This window comes from Ambystoma mexicanum, chromosome 2p, assembly GCF_040938575.1.
Source record: "Ambystoma mexicanum isolate Mex_15411 chromosome 2p, UKY_AmexF1_1, whole genome shotgun sequence".
Classification (NCBI taxonomy): Eukaryota; Metazoa; Chordata; class Amphibia; order Caudata; family Ambystomatidae; genus Ambystoma; species Ambystoma mexicanum.
The window spans coordinates 1,132,502,915-1,132,524,716 of NC_090923.1; the positions used below are offsets into that span (position 1 = coordinate 1,132,502,915).

Below are 21,802 nucleotides of genomic sequence, written 5' to 3' on the forward strand. Positions count from 1 at the left end.
ATCGAATAACAATAAAAAATAGTTACCTGCTGCCATTGATTCCTGTACTCCTGGATCAGGTCAGAGTGCCAATATCTATACAAAACTGGATCTCAGAGGGCCTACTACCTAGTGCGAGTTAAGGGAGGCGATGTGTGGAAAACCGCCTTCTGCACAAAGCACAGCTTTTATGAATATCAGGTTATGCCCTTCGGGCTATTCAACGCCCCTGCAGCATTCCAATATTTCATGAATGACATTCTACGGGAACTCCTTGATGTCTGTGCCATCGTTTATATAGACGATATCCTGATTTATAACCGTCCCCTGCTCAGCACTTCAGACATGGGAGGACGGTGCTAGAGAAGTTGCAACAACATCGCCTCTATGCAAAGATAGGAAAGTGTGCCTCCATGTGACCACATGGCATCACAATGGACTCTTGCAAGGTGGAGGCAATTCTTCAGTGGCCCGCACCCTTGTCTCTCAAAACAGCGCAAAGCTACCTGGGGTTTGCCAATTTTCATCGGCGCTTCATCCAGAGATTTTCCGACATAGAACATCCCATTACATCATTACTCTGGAAGAATAAAATCTTTCATTGAAGCAAAGAAGCTGAACAAGCATTTCACACTCTGAAGAACCTGTTTGCCACTGTGCCAGTGTTGCAACACCCAAACCCAGAGTTTCCTTATGTAGTAGAAACTGATGATACAAATGTCGCCATGGGGGGCGTTTCGGTCCCAGCGGAATCCTGACACTGGCCAGTTCCAGCACAGTGCATTCTGTTCCAAGAGGTTTAACTCCTCAGAGCTGAACTATGCCATACCCGACAAAGAACATTTGGCTCTCAAAGCTGCATTCAAAGAATGGCGACACCATCTATTCGAAGCAAAACATCCAATCACGGTTCTCACGGATCACAGAAATGTATAATATCTTAAGACAGCCAGAGCACAATCCGCTAGACAACTATGATGGGCACTTTTCTTCGCAAAATATGACTTCACGGTTTCCTGCCGACCAGGGGTGCGAAAAGACAAGGCGGATGCTCTTTCACGACTGGAAAGGGGAAAAGGCAACGAAGATGATGCCTATGCAGCACCAGATCCGGTGGCAATTATCGCAGCACGCAAGCTCATGAGAGCGGTTGACACAGCATCATATCCGGTACTTTAGATGCAAGATTCGGTCCAAAGGATCTGCTTGCCTGGCCGGTCAAACTCCCAAAACGAGCAATCAGAAATGGTCCACCCCATCACGATAAACAATTGTACAGCCTAACTCCAGCGGCACGCTTTCAAGTGCTCCAAAATTACCACGACACCCTGATAGGAAGGCGTACTGGAATAACAAAATCCAACTGCATTTCTGGTGTCCCACGCTGCGAGAAGACGTCACCAGATATGTGAACATCTGTGATGTGTGTGTGAAACACAAGACACCAAAGAAAAGACTGCAAGGGATACTTCAACCAGTACCCATACCACCCACTGCCTGGCAGTCAGTGTCGTTAAAAGTCATTACCGATCTGCCACCACACCGTAACTGCAACACCATCCTGGTTGTGGTTGATCTCCTATGAAAAAGGGCGCATTTCATAGTCTTGAAGGGATTGCCCAACACCACTACATTGGCTCACACTTTCCTATAACAGATAGTCAAACTCCATGGATTCCCATCTATAGTGATCCCCTTTCTACCTCTTGATGGGAGACACACACACTTCGGTATATGACACCCCTAGAGTCCCTGAAATGCCGCCGTCAATGTCCTACATGAGACCATTCACCACACCATGCAACAGGCCACAAAACACCTGCAACAATCTAAGGACACATATCAACATTTTGCATACAGAAAGAGAGAACCTACACCCGAGTACAGTGTGGGAGACCAAGTGTGGTTAGCCACAAAACATATCGATTAAGAGGTCCCTATAAAGTCCACCCCCGGTATATAGGCCCCTACCTCATTTTGGCTCTTATTAGCCCAGTAGCCATGAAGCTAAACGTTCCCACAATATTGGGCATTCACCCAGTCTTCCATGTGTCATTACTAAAACCAGGTCACCCAGGGACACGAACGATGTTGACACACCCATCACCACTGAAAACACAGAACTCGATTACGAAGTGTGACGCATTCTGGACTCCGAACAAACAGGTAATGTCCTACATTATCTGATCGACTGGAAGGGATATGTGGCCTTGGAAAGGTCTTGGGAACCGGCCTCGAATGTCCCCGCCCCACGTCTGGTAGCCTGCTTCCACCGGGATCACCCTGAGAAACCTTGGCCCGACCCAAAGCATTGAGAGGGGCCTTAGAGGGGAGTGCTGTCATGATCACTACCCGAGCCTCATGTACACAATTATCACTAATGCGTGCCTGCAACCACTGTAAATTGTCCACCACCATCAACAAATCTACTTCAGTAAGGTGGCCGCCAGCAGGGACAGAATCCATTAAGCCCTGCTAACGCTCTAGGCACTCCAGCAGGACCGAGGGCTGTATAAGCCACACTCTGGGCCCATGTCGGTGCTTAGCATTCTTTTGTAGCAGCAAGAACACTGCACAAGCGCTTCACGTACTCAGCACTTACCAGCATCTACCTCCATTTCAGTCTTCAATCCTCCGCTGCATGGCCCACACTTGGGATCAGCAGCTGTAAAAGGAAAGGACAAGAAAGAAGAAAGAAGACAGATTACTGTTACCGCTTGGAACCAACATAAATCATCCCGTAGGATGGACTTTTAACCAGACACTGAGAACTCCCAAACACTTACGTTAATCCGCTCTGGAGCTGCCCAACAAGTCCCTCCCCACCACACAGCTCAGCATCTAGAAGGCAAGAGAAAAGACATTACAAGAAGGACACAATAAGTGCATTTACACATGCATCCTGTCAAAGGCAAAAAAACAAAACACTGCCCATTCGTGCACGCACAATGACAAAGGCCTTTTAGTAGCACCTTACGTGGTTGGGTTGGAAGGTGGTGTGGGACAATCCATGAGCAGAACAGGCGTCCCTGCAAGACAAAAGGTAAGCGTTACCCAGAAGCAGTAAGCAAATGCTGTGCTGTAGTCTTTAAAGTGTTAACTAATGCCAGGAAGTTTAAAAAACACACACAGCTGAACAGACTATGGGCCTCATTACATGGAATGCGGTAAGGGTTTACCGGTACCGGTAAGGGTACCGGTAAACCCTTACCGCCTTACTACGAGGTCCCTTTGCGGGACCCGACCTCAACGGCTGGTTTTACCAGCCGTTAAGGAACGGGCCCGCAAAGGGACCTTGGTGCTAATTACAGTACCGCAATTTGCGGTACCGTAATTAGCTCCTTCCCCATTCCCATTGAGCCCTATGGGGGCAAAAATGGGAATGGGGAAGTGCCTTGGTGAATGGGGAATTACCGCCCCCACTCACCTTAGAGTAGGGCGGTAATTCCGCCATCCACCAAGGCGGACACGGTAAAATACCGGCGGCAACCATGGCGCTAAGAGCGCCATGGTTACCGCATACCGTGTAATGAGGCCCTATGAGTTAGTGGCAGAGACTGCAGCGGAAATCAGCGTGTGCTGATGTTGGTTGGAACGCCGGAGGCGAGAACACTGTGAAAGGCAGCACATAGGCTGATGAGAATGGTGTACAAAGAGACCATGCCAAGAGAAGCTGACCACTTTATTGCTATAGGCAGCTGGAGCCGCCAGAATCAAAGGAAGATAAACCGAAAGCCAAACGGATAATGGGATACACCCCCAGTGAGCGAACCAAAGGAGTAGAAGACCGAAGGACGCGAGGATGCAAGGGCTGCCCGGTAAACCCAGAGAGAGTGAGTGAGTTACCAGATCTCTTGACAGTGCGTGTCACATATCATTAACAGCGCAAGAAAGCCCAAATAAATTAATTGGAGGAACTGATACAAATACAAACAGTTTTAAGAAAGGTTTGGTGACCCAAATCTTGAAAAGAGAGATTGATACAAATACGAACAGTGTTAAGAAAGGGTTGGCAACCCAATACTTGGAAGGAGAGATTGATACAAATACAAATAGCGTTAAGAAAGGATTGGTGACCCAATACTTGGAGAGAGAGGTTGATACGAATACGACCAGTGTTCAGAAAGGGTTGGTGACCCAATATTTGAAAAGAGGAGTTCATACCAATAAGACCTTTGTTAAGAAAGGATCGGTGACCCAATACCAGAAATACATTATTCCTTAGATGCGAGAATGAGTGAGTGGAGAACATAAAAACCCAGGGAAGGCCAATACCCCTTTTAAGGATCAGTGATAAAGTTGCAATACCCTGGCAGGAGAGTACATGTTACGTCTCCCACTACCCCACACACTTACCTGGGTCCACGTAACCCATTGACCCTCAACCATCCTGTTAGAACACTGCATGGCAGACCCGGCGTTTATCGCCCCTCCCGTTCTTGGCAACTGAACTGGAGATTGACATCTCGCTACAACGCAAAGCGTTGCCCACGGAGACCCGCGCGGCACGGATCACGTGATTGCCCTTCACGCAGCAACGCTCCCGTGTCACGTATCACGTGACCCCTGAAATGATATAAAAGACTTCCGGAAACAAGGAGCGTTGCTTCACAGCTGTTTTCCTCCTGGATCACGTGACGCTTTTGAACTTACGGATTGTTTTCTTTCCTTGACCACGCTTTATTTCACGGACTGCCTCGCATTGCCCTTCTACTAACAGAACTTTTGGATCTTCAGTTGCCGAACCACGCTTGCTCCACGGACTGCTTCTGCCTCACCCTCCTGTTCGAACTTTGGTCCTCTTGTTTACTTGACCTCGGCTTCGTCTCTGGATACTCTACGGATCACGTCTGTCTGCTTGGTAACCTGGCCTCCGGCCTCCACTCTAGGTGTTTACCTATCCGTCTTCCTAGCCTCCAGCAACTCCTGCTCCGGGGTTCAGCCCTTTCTCACATCTCTGGGCCACCTCTTGTACAGATAGGTAAGCAGCACCAACTTACCTGTGTCATTAGTTGTCCTTCCTGTTCTGTGCATAACTGCCTAACCTTTTGCTTTACAGCGTTCAAGGGGTTCTTCCGGCTGTTCCCAAATCGGCTCGACGGACTTCCACCTGTGGCCTCAAAGACCGCACAGGCAGTATTTCTGGTGTTGTCTGTGGGGTACTTGGGGACGGAGGTATTTATACTCTGCACGACCATCAAGTCCATAACAGACTGTGAAGCCTTTGGCCGTTCAGAGTATGAATCCCTCCGCCGGGGACCCAGTGACCGCTCTAATGCAGGCCGTAGCGGCCCTTAGGACCGACATGGCGGCAGCTACGACCGCCATACACCATCGCTTAGATGCCTTGCAAAGCACACGTTATCCTTTGCCTGCAGACGCCGAGTTCGGAGACCCTGCCCCTCCAGTACTGCCTGTCCCGGCCCCGGCCTCCGCACCCACACCTGTTTTGCTTCCAACCTCTTTCCCGCTTGCCGCTCCAGAACGTTATCAGGGTGACCCGCGGAAATACCGCACCTTCATAAACCAATGCAAACTCCACTTCTTGTGCAGACCCCAAGCCTTCCCTGATTCTATCACAAAAGCTGCATTCCTTTTGTCCCATCTTTCTGGTGTAGCGGCTACCTGGGCAAACCCAATGTTAGAAAATGACAATCCTGCTTTATATGACTATGAGCTCCTCATAACGGAAATGGCTAAAGTGTTTGACACCCGCTACAAGGCCCAGTCAAGGGACCTGGAATTACTAGATCTCTCACAGGGAAAGCAAACACTTATCGAGTACATCACCCGTTATAATCAACTCGCCGCTGAGACCTCCTGGCCAGAGGAGAAAAAGGCGATCGTGTTCTACCGTGGGTTATGCAACTCCTTGAAGGACGCTCTATCAGTAGTTCCTGCTCTTCCCTCTGTGTTTACGGATCTTGTAGACCTTGCACTACAGGTGGACGCCCGGAGGTCCGAACGGAAGGCAGAAACCACGTTTGCTGGCCAGTCAACCCCTGTTCCTTCCCCCGCCAGTTCTGAACCCATGCAAATAGGTGGGATCCGAAGCCCAATAACGCAGTCTGAACGGGAACGTCGGAGAACCGACAACGCCTGTTTTTACTGCGGGTTAAATGGACACTACGTAAGGGAATGCCCCCGACGACCAAAGAACAAGGCGCCGGGTTTTCAGAAGGCTCGCCCATGATACAGGGGGCACCGGTGAGCCTATCCACGACCCCCGCTGAACCCACCTTCGGTCCTATCAGACCGGTTGTGGTCCAGGCCCTGTTGAAACCTACCCAGGAGATAGTCCATGCCGTTCAGATCGTGATCGACTCCGGGGCCACGGGTTGTTTTATAGACATCACATTAGCCCATCGTCTCAATCTGCCTTTGATCAAAAAAGAACACCCGGAACCAGTGCAAGCGGTCGATGGCACATCCTTGGCCTCTGGTCCGATTAAGCACCAAACTGCACCTTTGGAAGTGGTGATACAGAGCACTCATAAGGAGAGCCTGTCATTTGACCTCATCACCACGCCACAATTCGGGGTTATTTTGGGTATCCCCTGGTTAAGGCACCACAATCCTTTGATTAATTGGGGAACGGGACAGGTAACGTTCGAGTCAGAAGAATGCCAGCACTTCTGCCTAACAGAACCAGAATCACTCTCCTCTCCCGCCAGAATCCTCGGCGCCTTGGCTTCCTCCAGTATCAGGGAAATAGCCACTGACACCACATCAACACACACTGTGGGAGCCGTTATGGCAGGTATTCCCGTGGACTACCATGATTATCATATGGTCTTTGACAAAGTCACAGCGGAAGGTCTACCTCCACACAGACCTTATGATTGTCCTATTGATCTTCTCCCGGATGCTCCTATACCAAGGGGTAGGATATACTCGTTATCACAGTCTGAAGAACGGGCTTTGAAAGAATACATTCAGCAAGCCTTGCGTTTGGGTCATATCCGTCCTTCCTGTTCTCCAGCTGCCAGCCCTATTTTTTTTGTCCCGAAAAAGGAAGGTGATCTGCGCCCATGCGTAGACTATAGACGGTTAAACGCTATCACCGTGAAGAACAGGTACCCCATTCCGCTCATCTCCACGCTACTGGACAGGTTGACAAAGGCGTCCCTGTTTACCAAATTAGACCCGAGAGGGGCATACAACCTAATCTGCATGCGGCGTGGAGACGAATGGAAAACGGCATTTTGCTCCAGACAGGGTTTATTTGAATATACAGTGATGCCTTTCGGGCTCTGTAATGCACCTGCAACGTTCCAGCGTTTCGTCAACGATGTATTCTCGGACATCTTGGATACGTACGTGGTGGTCTATCTGGATGACATTTTGATCTTTTCATCCTCCTTGAAAGAACATATTGCTCATGTTAGAGAGGTACTCTCCCGTCTCAAGAAGAACGCCCTGTTTGCCAAACCCGAGAAATGTCTGTTTCATACAAGGGAGGTGGAGTTTCTGGGGTTTCACATCACCCCTGGAGGGTTGTCTATGAATGAGTCAAAAGTCCGTGCTGTCACGGAATGGCCAGTCCCTGTCAACCTCAAACAGCTCCAGTCTTTTCTCGGCTTTGCTAATTTTTATCGGCGTTTCATTGCCGGTTTTTCTTCCATTGTATCTCCCCTGACTGCGCTGACCAGCCCTCTCGTCCCTTTCGTCTGGTCCTCCGTACACCAGGAAGCTTTTGAGGCGCTTAAATCCAGATTTGTTTCTGCCCCCGTATTGCAGCACCCTGACCCGGACCTTGCGTTTGTAATAGAGGCTGACGCTTCCTCGTTTGCTCTGGGTGCCATACTGTCACAACCATGTCCAACCACGGGTAGCTTGCATCCGGTAGCTTATCACTCACGGAAGTTCACTGTAGCCGAGTCACACTATACAGTGACCGAGAAAGAGCTGTTGGCCATCAAGGACGCCCTCCAATCATGGCGTCACCACCTCATGGGGGCGAAACACCAAACCATAGTATACACAGATCACAAGAATCTACAGGACCTGGCCTCTCTTAAATGCGTGAACAGCAGACAAGTGCGTTGGCATTTGTTCTTCGCTGCTTTTGATTTTGTGGTTAAGCACAGGCCAGGTCTTGTTCATGGTAAGGCTGATGCCCTATCCCGTTCACCTGGGGGGGAACCACTGTCTTCATTTCCAGACACATTGTTGGGGAAGGGCCATGTTGTTTGTTTGTGTGCACCATCCCAACCACTGCTTACCTCTATTAGACAATGGGTCTCCCAACATCCGCATACACTCACAGAATGGGACATTGTACTACGAGAGGGGTTGCCGTTTGTTCAGGGCAAGTTGTTCCTTCCCACATGCGATGTGCGCAACCAAGCGCTGGCCTGGTCTCACGATGCTGCCATAAACGGTCACCCAGGGCAGCAACGCACCCTGGATCTGTTACACCGGTGGTGCTGGTGGCCGTCCATGAGAAGGGATGTAGAGAACTACGTGAACACCTGTTCGATATGTGCCCAATGCAAGTCACGTAGAGGACGCCCCCTAGGCCTACTCCATCCATTGCCCATACCCCTCCGACCGTGGCATACTATCTCCATGGACCTTGTCACGGATCTGCCACGCCGACGAGGTTATGATGCCATCTGGGTTATCGTGGACTCCTACACTAAGATGGCACGCTTCATTCCCTGCACCGGCATACCTTCGGCCCCAACGCTAGCCCGCCTGTTCTTCAGGACAGTCTTTTGTCTCTTTGGTCTTCCACAGGTCATCATATCGGACCGCGGGTCGCAGTTTACTTCCTGTTTCTGGCGTGCCCTTACCAAACTACTGGGAATTGATGCTCGTTTCTCCTCTGCCTATCACCCAGAAAGCGATGGGCAGACTGAGAGGGTAAATCAAGCCATGGAACAATATTTGCGGTGCCTGACCCTTCAATACCAAGACTCTTGGTACGATCTGCTCCACCTCGCTGAGTTCGCCTATAACAACTCACGACACTCAGCTACTGGTTTCTCTCCTTTCTATTCTATGTATGGTCAACATCCGCGCACCCTTCCGCTTCCGGATCTCTCCTCCGACACCCCTGCTGCCAACGCCTGTGTTCGCGACCTTGCGGACGTCCATGCTCAGACACTCGTCCATCTCCGTGAGGCCAAAACCTTGATGAAATCAAAGGCTGACCGGAGACGGTCGGTGGCCCCTGCTTATCGCGTAGGGGACCGGGTGTGGTTGTCAACCCGACACTTGCGTATACCTGGGTGTCGCAAACTGTTGCCCCGTTTTGTGGGTCCCTATAAAATCACTGGGATCTTGAACCCTGTGGCCTTCCGCCTTGCTGTCCCTCCTTCTTGGCGAGTCCACCCGGTTTTTCATACCTCTCTCCTCAAGCCTTGTCTGGCCCCTACCCGTGTCACTGCTCCGCCACCCTCTGTCTCGGTGTCCTCTCCGGATGTTTTTGAGGTCAGTGCTATCTTGGGTTCCCGTTTTCACAGGGGTCGCCTTCAATATCTCGTCGACTGGGTGGGTTACGGTCCCGAGGACCGCTCTTGGGTTTCCTCCAATGATGTCCATGCCCCGCTTCTTGTTGCCCGTTTTCATAGGGACTGCCCTGCCTGCCCACGGGGTCGTGGGCCTTTGAGGGGGGACTCTGTTACGTCTCCCACTACCCCACACACTTACCTGGGTCCACGTAACCCATTGACCCTCAACCATCCTGTTAGAACACTGCATGGCAGACCCGGCGTTTATCGCCCCTCCCGTTCTTGGCAACTGAACTGGAGATTGACATCTCGCTACAACGCAAAGCGTTGCCCACGGAGACCCGCGCGGCACGGATCACGTGATTGCCCTTCACGCAGCAACGCTCCTGTGTCACGTATCACGTGACCCCTGAAATGATATAAAAGACTTCCGGAAACAAGGAGCGTTGCTTCACAGCTGTTTTCCTCCTGGATCACGTGACGCTTTTGAACTTACGGATTGTTTTCTTTCCTCGACCACGCTTTGTTTCACGGACTGCCTCGCATTGCCCTTCTACTAACAGAACTTTTGGATCTTCAGTTGCCGAACCACGCTTGCTCCACGGACTGCTTCTGCCTCACCCTCCTGTTCGAACTTTGGTCCTCTTGTTTACTTGACCTCGGCTTCGTCTCTGGATACTCTACGGATCACGTCTGTCTGCTTGGTAACCTGGCCTCCGGCCTCCACTCTAGGTGTTTACCTATCCGTCTTCCTAGCCTCCAGCAACTCCTGCTCCGGGGTTCAGCCCTTTCTCACATCTCTGGGCCACCTCTTGTACAGATAGGTAAGCAGCACCAACTTACCTGTGTCATTAGTTGTCCTTCCTGTTCTGTGCATAACTGCCTAACCTTTTGCTTTACAGCGTTCAAGGGGTTCTTCCGGCTGTTCCCAAATCGGCTCGACGGACTTCCACCTGTGGCCTCAAAGACAGCACAGGCAGTATTTCTGGTGTTGTCTGTGGGGTACTTGGGGACGGAGGTATTTATACTCTGCACGACAATCAAGTCCATAACAGTACACCATGGATAAAAAGAGGAACAGTCAAAGGAAAAGGGAAGAACCATCCCCCTTCAAGGTTAATTGAGATACAGAGTGGGATAAGGTGAGTATTTAAAAGAACTGTGCATTTAAAGGAGACTCAAGGGACGAGTCTTCCTCCTTGAACTGTGAGAAAGTGACATTCAAACTACCAGAAGAAATCTAGGGGAAAGGAAGACTCCTTTCCTGTTGGAACTTTATTCCTTTGTTTTCCACACCATAAAGTGTTATGTTTTGAACTCTGAAAGAACGCTACAAGTACCTAGCTTACAGAAATCCTTTTTGTACACCTTATATTGAGTTTAGCGTGTAAGGGTCAGTTTAGGAGATAGGACGCAGCATGCTCTTTTGTTTCACATTCTGACATAGACTTCCCTTAGTTTTGTTGAGGCAGGGAAACCCTGCTTAGTATTAGGGATAGATAGGATTTCTCCCAACCCCCTTGTTATTTTGTGACAAAGAAAAGTTTATAATCAGTACTTAGCATGCCACGGTGTCCGAGTCTTACTCTTGATCCCTTACATAACACATACAGTTCTATGTTGGTTTCTCAACTCTTCCTGTTGTTTGTTAGACAATAATGTCTTCTGGACACTGCACCATGCTCTTTTCTGTGCTCTTTAAGTCGGCTCTTGGATATCCTCTCTGTAACAATCTTAATGTCAACTGATCCGCTTCGCTCTTGTAGTCTTCCAATTTGGAGCAGATCCTCCTCAACCAGAGCAACTGCCCCAACAGTAGGTTTCCTTTAAGGGCTCATGGGTGCTTACTTTTAAATTGAAGTAAGGAATTTCTATCAGTCTCTTTCTTATACACACATTATCTGGCCTTGTGAATGATAGACAAGTGTGTCTAGGAATACCACCTTTTCAGAGCACCCGTTGGCTGTGAATTTATGATTTGTGTTACATGAGTTGGGCCAAATGATGAAATCATTCAAGTTCTTTCGAGTTCCATTCCAAACAAAGGAAATGTCATCAATAAATCTCCACCAATAAGAGATATTCTCTGAAAATGGATCATTATTACAGATGCATTTGTATGTAAATATGTGCTCTGTAAAGCGCTTTGGATAAAGGCGCTATATAAATAACACATCATTATTTATCTTCAAACTGGGCCATGTAGAGATTTGCCTAGCTTGGGGAAAAGACTGCTCTCATAGGGGTGCCCTTCATTTAAAGATAAAAGATGTGGTTAAACCTGAAGAAGTTCATATATAGAGTTATCATTAAACATTATGTGATTAAATCAGTGGGCACCTGTACAGTTTGGTGTCGTTTCTGCAATGCTAGACAAGCCACTTCAAGGGCCTCCCCCTGGAGTATGTTTGTAGAGAGAGATTCAATGTCAGCTGTAACTAGAATAAAATAGGAGACCCTCTAGCTTACATATAAATCTTCTATGTCCATAATATATGATGGAATACCAGGAACTAGGGTTTTGAGAAAAACAGGAACAAATGTGCATATTGGCTCCAAAATTAAGCCACAGCCAGACACAATAGGATGGCCCGCAGGGGCTTCTCTTGTTTTTAAGAACTGTTGGTAAGGTGTAGAACACCAAAGTGCGAGCCACTGTCCCATTTAGAAACTAAAACTCTTTATCATTCAGATCTCCCAAATGTTTGCCTAATTGTGTTAAAAACAAGATTTCGGATGACATTTCATCAGTGGGGTCTCCTGTCAAAGGCATTAATGTTGGTTGTTTGTCAGTAAACACATTGGGCCTCATTAGGACCCAGGCGGATTTCGCGGTGCTAAATGCACCGCGAAGCATGGCGGAAAGCCGCCGATAGCGCCATGGGGGTTGGCGGATTTACCGCCCCATTCCGACCTCGGCGGAGCGGTAAATCCCCAATCCCCATTCTGCCCTTCCCCATTCCCATTCTTGCCCCATAGGGTATAATGGGAGTGGGGAAGGAGTTAATTACGCCACCGTAAAATACGGTGGCGTAATTAACAACGAGGTCCCGTAGCGCCATGGTTTTCTCCGGCTGGTAAAACCAGGCGGAGAAAACCTCCATGGCGCTACGGGAACTCGTAGTATGGCGGAGAGGTACGCCATGCACTACGCTGGCGTAATACCCTCTCCGCCAGGGTCCTAATGAGGCCCATTGTCATAGTTTCATATTGTTCTCTTCTCACTATGCTAAAGGCCCCACCCTTTTCTTCTGCCCAAAAAACATCACAAGGTCTGTCCCTCTTTCATGCTTTATGTGTCCAAAGAAAGTAATGAGGCTGCTCTCAATACATGCCAGCATTTCCCCTGTAAACTGCATTTTTCATGCGAGTGCCCAAAGAAAATATGAGGCCTATCTCAATGTATCCCCATGCTGCCCACCTTTGTGTAAGTGTAATTGTTAATGTAATTGTTTATTTATACAGTGCTTATACACAGATGGAGTGCTTTAAAGCACTTCAAGGCGGGAAGGGAACAAGGGAGTACAGTAATCATTCTTAGGCCTTGAAGTTTCCAAATGATCTTACAGTAAAACTAGCATACTAGCCCGGATGGCATTTCTCCTAGTGCACGCGCAGTGTTACAGTTGTGACCAAGCTAGGGAGGGAGAGAAAAAAGGGGGGCGCGCCAGGACAGACAAACGTACTAATCCTAGTACATTAGGTCATGCATGCGTACAGACAGAGGTGCGAGGAAGGGGTGGGAACAAACGTGTCCAGTCCAGCCTGGCCCTGGGTTAAGTGCGGAGAGGTTGCCCTGTTCATGGAGCGTAAGCTGAAAGTGCAGTAATGCTGATCATAGTGCAGCGGCCGAGAGGCAAGTGCAAAAGACTGGCAGTGGGGCCTGGTACCTGTAAGGTTCTGGAGGTGAACCAGGCAACCAGTGAGCACAAAATGAACAGAGTTAGGGAGGAGAAAGGAGGAAGGAATGTGGAGAGAAAAGGAATGGAGGTTAACAGGGTAGAGGGAGAGAGAAGGAGGAAGAAAAGAGGAAGGTCTTGAGGAGTTTCTGGAACTTAAAGTGGTCAGGCTCAAGATGGAGAGAGGCAGGGAGACTGTTCCAGAGGGAGGCAGCTTCAGAGGATAAAAAGTGTGGATATGGGATGCACAGCTAAATTCTAAATGTGTTCATGTATTTTATTATTTAAAATGTTTCCCATACTTCTATACTTCAGGTGAAAATGCCCGTCCCCGATCAAGAGGAGACACACTAAATCCTAGTAGGTGTTAAGAAAGGAAGAAGGCATTGACTATGGCAAGGGGAAAAGTGCACAGAATTGCACAGTGAACAACGTTGAATCTAACAACGTGCATATAATACCCAAGACTTGTGTATATATAAAACCCAGGAGTGCAAATAAAGTAAAACAATATTACCAAAATATGAAAAGGGATGTGGGGTAAACACTTAGGACCTCCTTAGGACTGAAAGGAAAGTCAGCAAACTCTTTACCCACTTTGCTATTACAGATACTGACAGCGCTAAACCCACGTAGCGGGCAAGCAAGGACAGATTCTGTGATCTGACACTCTGTAAAATACTGAATAAGGAACTTAGAAACAGTACTCACGAGGACCGGAAAGACCACTTGAGTGTCAGTAATTTCACGAACCCTGTAGAACAAACAGGGACCCAGAAGGCTGTGAAAGCAAAGGGTTAAAGATAACAAAATACATAAAACCCTAGTCAAGGGCAAGTATGAATTGTGATAATAAATTGTGAGGAAAACGAAAAGGGGATACACACTGGAACTAGTTACAACAACACCCACACCAAATAATCAATGGAAAATAAATGCAGAAGTGCAATGGAAAACATGGAATGGAATCTCAATAAAGTAGGATCAGGAGCAGGGAAAATGATATCGCAAAAGGAAACCTTTCCCACCCATCCAAGGAGAAAAGGCAGTAAACTAATTCTACAAAATAAATATTAATGCATCAAGCTTTTCAGTAACCAGGACAGCATAAAGAGACAGAAAGCACCGGCAGACTGGGCTGCATCAAATAGTAAAGCACAGAGATAGGCTGTCTGCAGACAGAGGAAGACAGAAAGGGAAATTCAGAAAGCATAAATCAATTAAGCACATAAATCCGAAATCCAGGACAGAGGAACAAGATACAGGAACTAGAAACTGGGCACAAAAGCTAGGAACTGGAACTAGGAACTTGGCACAATAACTATGAACAAGGAACTGGAACTAGGTACTAGGCACAGAAACTAGGGACAAGGAACTGGAACTAGGTACTAGGCACAGAAACTAGGAACAAGGAACTGGAACTAGGTACAAGGCACAGAAACTAGGAACTAGGAACTGGAACTAGGTACAAGGCACAGAAACTAGGAACTAGGAACAGAGACTAGTCACAACAGGAACACTGCTACAATGACCAGCGCCGGACTGAAGCAAACTGAGGCTTTTTAAAGCTGCTAAACAAGCACACCCCTCAGGCGTGCCGCCTGCTGCACCTGCAGCCACAGGTGTTGCTTATCCTCCACCCAGCCTTGTGCTGCAAGGGAGGAGATGAAGCAGTGAGCCAGGCATTCTGGGAAGCATAGTCATTTGATTTAAGTAACATGCTGGCTGCCAGGGAGGAGATGAAGCAGTGAGCCAGGCATTCTGAGAAGCAGGAGGTGAAGCAGTGAGCCAAGGCATTCTGGGAAGCATAGTCCTTTGATTTAAGTAACATGCTGGCTGCCAGAGAGGAGATGAAGCAGTGAGCCAGGCATTCTGGGAAGCAGGAGGTGAAGCAGCGAGCCAAGGCATTCTGGGAAGCATAGTCCTTTGATTTAAGTAACATGCTGGCTGCCAGAGAGGAGATGAAGCAGTGAGCCAGGCATTCCGGGAAGCAGGAGGTGAAGCCGTGAGCCAAGGCATCCTGGGAAGCATAGTCATTTGATTTAAGTAGCATGCTGGCTGCCAAAAACCTGGAATGGATCCGGAAGGGAAGTAACTTGGAATATAAGGTTTTAACGCTCCCAATTCATCAGAACACTGTAGCATAGGGTACGAAGGAAATGTCCAGTAGGGAATAAACCCCAAAACATGCCCCCAAGTGGCGGGAACGGGAGCGAAGGGAGCGAGCCGTGACACTGTACCCCCTCCCACGGCCGACTCCAGGCGGCCGTTACTCGCACAAAACATCTTCCTTCCATAACAGGAGCGCTTTGTCTTTGGAGGTGGCACTGACGAAAACGATGATCCACGAGCAGAAGCAGAAGGACTGGAATGAATAGAATCAGGCTGCAGTCTATAAGAGCCATAGGCAGGTTTTCGGTGAGGAAGAGACTCATGGGCTGAAGAAAGGCATGAAGGACTTGCAGGACCCGAAGCAGAGTTGGCAGGTCCAGGAAGCTCAGTCTCTGGGAGCGAACACTCATACGTCATTGAGGAGGGAGGCTGGCAGGTGCAACATGCTTTGGATAATGATAGATGCTCTGGTAGCCCCCCTGCTGAGAGCGTACAAACAGGAGGTGAGAAAATTGCAGGTTTCAGGAAATGTTCATGTTCAGACAAAGAAGGTGGCGGCCGAGATAGAGGTTCGGATCTTCTCCCATCATCCATCTGGTTCAAGGCCTGTGGTTGAGGGTGACCAAGATTCGATTGCATCTGTTCAACACCTTGGGGGCCTGGAAGTCCAATGGGTTGTACAAGGCTGGCATTCCTGGTGTCAGTCATATGGCCACCTCGTTGCACGTGGGATACAACCGCAGAAACGTTTGACATACCGATAGGAGTAATAGACGCAGTACTTGGTACATCAGGCACACTCGCAGCTGGAGCAATAACAGGCACATCTTGAACTGCAGTAGTCATATCCTCCCCTTGACTACTAGCACCCGAATGGTGCAGCAGTTGGGGGGCCGTGCCCGTCCCTTCCTTCAGGCTCATGTGGGATCCGGCAACAAAAGGGCTGTCAAGCGGCTGATCCAAACCGGCCCCCAAAGGTGAACCGTCCAGCCCGTTATCCTGGTTGGCTACTTGTTCGATGTATAGGCCATGGCGGATGGTATCCGTCTCCCTCTTGTAACACTCCAGGCAAGTCCAACGGCCTTGCATGTAAAGCCCTCCCGAGTCGTGAACCAGCTTGATGTTTTTGGCAGAAGTCTCAGACTCAGATGTAGCATATGCGGGAGGTGCTAATTCTACAGACAAGCAGTTGGGAGAATTAGCTTGTGTAAAAGGCAGGCCTTCTGGAGATCCTCCTGAAGCATAGGATGGGCAGATTGGACGTTCATCCGTAATAAATGGTTGGGATTTAGGAGATAGCTCTGAAATAGATGAATCTGCAACATGATCAAACAGAGCAGACAGGTGCACCTCCGCTATTGGCAGCGAAGCTGAGCAGGATACAGGTCTTTCATGAACTGAAGCCAAACTAGCAGTAGGCTCTGGGACCGGAGACAGGCACTCAGGATGTGCTACCGGAGGCTTCATGGCTGAAGGATAATCTGCTGGATGAGTCACTGTAGCCGAAAACAGGCATGCCAGAGGAAATTCAGAGGCTGAGGGCATGCAAGCTGGAGCCGTCTCGTTAGCTGAAGGCAAACTTGTCAAGGTCTTTGGCTCTGACCACGTACATGGTGAAGGCTCTTGAGTGACTGGCAGACATAGCGATTGTTCATTGATTGAAGACACGTTTGACAACAATGACTGCAGAGCCGTGGACTGGATAATCGAAGAGTCAATAGTTGTAGGAGGGCAGACTGAAGTCCCAGAAGTCGACAGGCACATTTGTGGCTCAGGAATGGAAAGCACCTTTAGGGCGGTTGACTCCTTGGCACCAGTAACCAAAGACTGAGCTGTAGCCATGCCATCCCTCTCCTTAGTGGAGGACACAGAGTCTCTTCCTTTGTAGAAGTCAAAATCGACCAGAGGAATCACCATAGTAAAGTCTCTGTTAATCAGGATTTCGTCAAATGTCCATTCCTCTGTCTTAGCTTCTGAAAGTGGCATATTAACACTCAACAGTTCTGGAATTGCCTGCCGGATCTTTGGTTCAGTATACTGTGGAAGGAGTCCATCAAAACATGAATCTTGTACTGTCTTTGACTGTTCATTGTGACAAAATTTGGCAGAAGAAGGAGCGAACACAGAGGAAGCATCGTTATCCACATCAGCTTGAATGTCTACTTCAGTCTCAGCAGCTAGATCAAGGGCAGAACCTAAGCCTACAGTAGTGACTGATTCTGTGTATGCCATCATTGTGGATTGTGTTTGGGAATCAGAAGCATGTATGTGTTCAGGCTCAGAATTATGACAGACTGCTAAACAGGAAATCTTAGGTAAAGGAGTGGCTTGTAAATCTTCAGCTAACGGCAATTCCTGACAAACGGTAGAACAATTGTCAGAACCTGTGCCCTGAATAAGAGCTGTGCTAGAAAGAAGACTTTCACTCCCAATAGATTTTTCATATTGACAAGTATCAGGACCTACGGGGGCGTGGCTTGGCGGCCATGCGAGAGTGAGCAGACTCCGAGGAGCTCCCGCCAGATCCGACCAGAGATCCTGAGAAAGGCGTATATCAGTAAATAAAAAGACAAACAAACGCGAGGAAAAGGCGTCGGAAGACCCAAGGCACACACGGGAGAAGACCCGAGGAAAAACGGAGACCAGAAGAGTGAAAACGAGAAGGGAAAGAAGCGCGCGGCACCACCGACAAAATGGCGGACGCGCAGCGCTGAAAAGAGGACCCGCGTCCCAAAGCACGAAGAAGGCCGAAGAGCAGGAGCAGAACCGGGCGAGACAGCTGATCGACGTCCAGCGCAGGCAAGACCGAAACACCACCGGAGTGGCAGAAACCCGAGACGCCGACTGCAGGGATAGCCGCGTACCACCGACCCGGAGAAGGTGAAGACGGCACGGCTCGAGAACGGGGAGAGGCCCGCGGACCGGAACTGGAGAACAGCTTTTCCCAGCCGAAGCGGGACGAGCAGCGGCAGCAGGATCCCGGCGGTACAACGGAAGAACCTGAGCGGTGAGGCAGCGGAGGCGAGGGGCGACCCACAGACTGAGCCCCGGAAGAGCGAAGGTGAGAGTTAACGGCGGAGAACCAACAGAGCGACGTGGGACCCCGAGAGACGAGGCGGCGGAGACCGGGAGCCGACCCGAGGACCGGACCGAGAGAGCCCCCCCTTGACGCAGAAGCGGCGGAGGCCCAGCTGAACAATCGGAGAACCGGAAAACAAGGCAGAACGGATTGAAAGCGGCCCACAGACCGAACCGAGGCAGATTCCCTCACGTTGAAACGGAGGTGAGCAACAGCGGAGCAACGAGGGTCCCCACAACGAGAGGGAACGGAGAGCGAGGGCCGGACCATAGAAGAGCTTCCCCCGACCGACGCAGAAGAGAGCAACAACGACAAATTGGATTGCTGAAGAGGAGTCCTCACCTGCCAGTCCGGAGCGGAACCGAGGGAGACAGCAGATCAACACCCAGCTTAAGCAGGATCGGAACATCACCCGACCGGCAGCGGGAGGAGGCACCGACGGCAGCAACGGGGAAGAAAGCCCGAGACAGCACCACGGAAACGGCGCGACATCAAACGAGGAAGGGGGAAGGCTTCGAGACCCACGGTCAGGAAGCAGCCCACAAATCGGACCGAAGAAGAGCCCTTCCCTGCCGCAGAGGTGACTAGCAGATCCGGAGAGGAGAGGCAGCGACGAGACACAGGAACCGGGCCCAGGAACAAGAAACATACCGCAGGGCGGGTCAGGGAAGCCGAGACCCAGCTCTAAACACCTAAAGAGAGAGGGAAGAGAACACCGAAGAAAGACACGGCAAACGGACAGAAAGGGTAAAGCCTCAGAGAGATATCGCTTAATAACAAGGTAACACACACAGGAAGAGTGGAAGCGAGTGGGGGAACTGAAAAGGGACCCACTGCAGCGCAAACGGAGCCAAACTGAACAGGGCCCAACTACAGGCCAAGAGCAGTGGGCATTAATATGCCAGACAAGTCTAAAAGCGGCAGAGGGAGACAAACAGTCATGGAGACATTCACCCGGAAGAACGACGACCAGCAGCCAGGGGCCGAGGAGAAAGACATGCCGGAGTCATATGCCACGCAGGGAGAGATCAGGCAAGTGGAAAGCAGTATACTGGAAGCCATAGGGGCGTTAAAGACGTCGATAGAAGGAAAGCTAGATGCAGTGATGGTAGATGTGGGACTTCTTAGACAAGACACGAGAAATCTGGCGGAAAGGATGACAACAGTGGAACAACAAGCACAGAGTAACTCAGTGGAAGTGTCCGCCTCGCGAACACAAATGTCGGAAGCACTGGAAAGAATTAATATACTAGAACGCAGAGTGGAAGACGCAGAAGGTAGGGCCCGACGCAATAACGTACGAATAGTGGGGCTGCCAGAAGGAGAGGAAGGAAGGGACCCCACGGACTACATAGAGAACCTCCTGATCCAAGAAGTAGGGGCAGGGACCCTATCCCAGGGCTTCGTAGTAGAAAGGGCACACCGAGCGCTGACTAGAAGACCGCGCCCAGGAGCACCACCAAGACCAATGATAGCAAAAATTATGAACTTTAAGGATAGGGAGAAAATCCTGACTTTCTCGAGAGAAGGAGGGAACATCACAAGGAACGGGGCCAGGATAACAATATATCCAGACTATACGGTACTGGTGCAAAAGCAGAGGGCCCAGTTCTGGCAGACTAAAGAGCGCCTCCGAGCAGCAGGGGTGAAATTCATGCTGCTGTATCCAGCCAAACTAAAAATACTCCATGACGGAAAAACACAGATCTTCGAGACAACGACCGATGCCCAGGAGTGGATGGACCAGCGTGGGATTCCGCAGTCGGCAGAGAGGAACGAGCGAAACAGAAACCACCCCCAGCAAAACAGAGATTAGAACCGAGCACGACAAGCATACTCAACGCTACAGGAGCAAGAACAAGACGGTAGAAATGCCCTACCGGGAAGTAACAAAAAAGAGCAACCGACAACCATCAAGTTGAAAAGCCCATAGTAAAGAGACTTACAATGGGAGCACGAGACTTGGAGAAGGGGAACCGCCAAGACCCACAGAGAAGCCCCAGCAAAAACAATGTTTATAGTGTCAGTTTCAAGACACTACGCCGCGACAGGGAAGGCCGAGGAGGAGAAAGCGGCACCTGGAAAGCGACGGAGCCCGAGCAGAGGAGGGGAGGCTGGGCGTTTGTTGACGTTATTTAGGTTAACAGTTATAACAGTTGGGAAGTTAAGGCAAAGCCCACAAAGAGAGGAGGAGAGCAGAATAAGAAATAACAGTTGTCACACACAAAGAATCAGCAAGGAAAACAAATCCAGGGGACAGCACCCACAAACAAAAAGCTGGCGGGAGGCACGAGGCAAAAAACTCAACTGCCAGAAGAAGGGACACAGATCCCCAGCAGGAACGCATCGTGAGAAGGAGACACCGAGCGAGCCCATGGGAATGAGCAGGCCGCAAGCGCTAGTCCCCCCAAAGACCAAGATGTCCTAAGAATTGTCACGTGGAATGTCAGGGGGATGAACGCATACGTCAAGAGGCTAAGGATCTATACCTGGCTAAACAAAACAAGGACTCACATTGCACTGTTGCAGGAAACGCACCTGACGGCGGAAAAACAGGCCAAAATAAAGGAAAAATGGGGAGGCCAGATGTATAGTGCGACGTATTCCAACTACGCCAGAGGAGTCATAACCTGGGTCGCCCCGGGCGTCCCATTCCAGCTCATCAACCAGGAGAAAGACACGGAAGGGAGAATCCTGGTAGTCCATGGGATGCTAGAAAACCGGGAGATATGCCTCGTGAACACCTATGCCCCTAATCACGACGCTACAGCCTTCTTCAGAATGCTCCCGCCCCGGCTGGCCCCGTACAGGAATGCAACGATGATTTGGGCAGGTGACCATAATTGCACTCTGGATCCCCGGCTGGACAGGTCGGACGATAAGCACAAGAGAGCGGCGCCGCCAGCGAGAGCACTACAACAGATACTAGACCAGCTCGGACTCGAAGACGTCTGGAGGAAGGTACATGGGGAAGAGAGAGGATACACGCATTACAGTGCCCCACATAGAACATTCACACGGATTGACTACCTGTTCACGGGCAGGGAAACACTGGGAGAATTCACTGAGGCATACATACACGCGCGAACCCTATCTGACCACGCCCCCCAGACGATCACATGGGCGCACACACACAGGAGAGCCCCTATACCAACATGGAGATTGAGGGCAGAGGCATTACTGGACACGGGCTTCCAGGAATACATCCAAAGCGTGATAGAAGACTATTTTGAACATAATGAGGGTAGTGTGGAGAGCACAGGAACGGTCTGGGA

General features: G+C 49.8%; 1 long non-coding RNA gene across 1 annotated transcript in view; it reads right to left on the minus strand.

The window, feature by feature from the left end:
- Positions 1-2,580: 2,580 nt before the first annotated feature.
- LOC138567213 (uncharacterized) overlaps positions 2,581-21,802 on the minus strand; it is a 68,223-nt gene continuing 49,001 nt past the window's right edge. The window contains exons 2-4 of the long non-coding RNA XR_011302136.1: positions 2,957-3,008; positions 2,766-2,820; positions 2,581-2,644 (exon numbers count right to left, since the gene is read on the minus strand). This is a non-coding gene — a long non-coding RNA (uncharacterized lncRNA). The remainder of the gene's footprint in view (positions 2,645-2,765; positions 2,821-2,956; positions 3,009-21,802) is intronic.